Source organism: Sinocyclocheilus grahami, unplaced genomic scaffold (genome assembly GCF_001515645.1).
Source record: "Sinocyclocheilus grahami isolate Dianchi unplaced genomic scaffold, SAMN03320097.WGS_v1.1 scaffold356.1, whole genome shotgun sequence".
NCBI classification, from domain to species: domain Eukaryota; kingdom Metazoa; phylum Chordata; class Actinopteri; order Cypriniformes; family Cyprinidae; genus Sinocyclocheilus; species Sinocyclocheilus grahami.
The window spans coordinates 209,949-211,923 of NW_015505535.1; the positions used below are offsets into that span (position 1 = coordinate 209,949).

Consider the following 1,975-nt stretch of genomic DNA (forward strand, 5'->3'; position numbering starts at 1 on the left):
ATGATTGGTCTTGTCATTACCCTTCACATTAACTACATTCTTGTTTGTGGACGAAACAGAATCAAAGCCTAACCTAAACTCACCTTAGACTGTTACTGTTTTGTTGCTGCCTTGCAAGTGACTGGTATTTCCTTAAGGAAATATACATTTAGTTTTTGCTGAAAATCTTATTATTATTATTTTTAAAAATACTCCCTCTTTCAAAAAATTTCCCTTTAGAAATATAAAGTTCTGTTCCCTTCCAAAACCACCATAAGCATATACTGCATTTCAGCAAAAATGCATATTTCATGGCAGCGACTCAAAATACTAAAAATACACATAGGCTTGAACAGATTACCCACATATGTTGGTATGAGGAAATGTAAAGAAACACACAGGGGAACCATGAGGTATCCAAACTTCCAAATTTTAAGCTTCAGGTGGGTCATGTGAGGCTTCAGTCCCATCTTCTGACAAGAGTGCTTGAGTGTCATTAGAATCCAATGAATGGAAACACCTAAGGATGCTGGAGTGGGACACAAAGTCAGAATGAATCAGCATTCTTAGCCAACACCCAAGTGCAATAAATACAAGCAGATGCAAAAAGCGAAAGAGGAAATGTAAGACTTAGCTGGCATTTATGAATGAGGAACTACAGCCTATTAATCAAAACCACGTCAGTTAAAAGTTAGGAATAACCCGTTTCTAAGACCTACAGGTTGCTACAGGTTGCTGCTTTAAAAACACTAATAATTTAATAACACTGTTTAATGTAATCTTTTTTTAAAAATAAATATATGTTTATCCTTTTGTACAATATAATGATATGATGAAATTCACTTGTAGCATTTAAAACTGATTAAATGTAGATTTTGGTGTTTCATTTTTCATTTAAAATGATCAAATGTATTCTATTCCTATTTATGAAGCCTCTCTAAAACAATTTTTTTAATTTGATATAATAATAATAATAATAATACAATCATACATTTTATTTACAATGTGCTTTTCTCACACTTAAAGTGCTATATATATATCAGCAATCATTTCAAAGTGGTATTAAATGCACGGTTTAGACATTTCAGCATTATAAAGATCAATAACAGGTTATGTTTCAGTGCAGCTCTTACCCTAATAGACTTATGGGAATGATACAGAGTCCAGCACCCAACATAAAGATAAAGCCAGGACACCATGCCACGGTGGCCGCATAGATTCTGCTAAAAACCGCAGAGGACCCGTTAGTGCTCAGGTTTTCCGTAAAGGCCACACAGGCAAAGAGTGCTCCTGAGAAAACATGAAGGGTAAACAAAGAAAAGTCTGATATGATTGTCTCTTCAAAAGGAGGAGGAATGCATACATACAGGGTTAAAGCATTCACATAAGGATCCTTAAATGTAACACCACTTCGAAAAAAAACAAAACACACAAAAACTCATTCTTGAGCTGAGAAGAGCCGGCATCTTGCTGAATAAGGACTTTTGCTTTGGAACAGTGATTTTCAGAGTCACTCACCCTGCTCAGACTTTGAGATGACCTTTGACATCATCGAACGCAGGACAGGGAACGGCATGATGGCAAACATAGCAGGAATCCTTACTGTAAGTAAACACATCAATACTCACATTAACTAAACAAACAATGTTAAATTAGACTCACAAAGAGCTATTTGGTGAATTTATATTTATTCATTTAGCAGACGCTATATTAGCAATAGAATTAGGAGCTGATTATTATTAATAATAATAACAATAATAATTTCTAGAACCTGATCATTTCCAAGCCTGGAAAGCACAATTTAAATGTTTCACATAACACATCATTAGGTTTTACATGCTGTAAAGTTAACAGACATTAATCCTTTATATTATTACATTTGATAATAGAAACTTTATGTAAATGTATTCCTATACAAAACATCACAACTGCACACAAGTTACCAAACTTAGTTGGGTTTAAGCATGTTTGTATGAATGAAAGAGGTGAACTGGGT

At 34.1% G+C, this 1,975-nt stretch overlaps 1 long non-coding RNA gene across 1 annotated transcript; it reads right to left on the bottom strand.

Moving 5' to 3' along the window:
* Positions 1-432: 432 nt before the first annotated feature.
* Positions 433-1,514, bottom strand: LOC107548840 (uncharacterized). The gene is made up of 3 exons (XR_001604503.1): positions 1,498-1,514; positions 1,113-1,269; positions 433-508 (listed from the first exon to the last, which is right to left on the bottom strand). It is a non-coding gene; the product is annotated as an uncharacterized lncRNA (long non-coding RNA).
* Between the last annotated feature and the right edge of the window lie 461 nt (positions 1,515-1,975).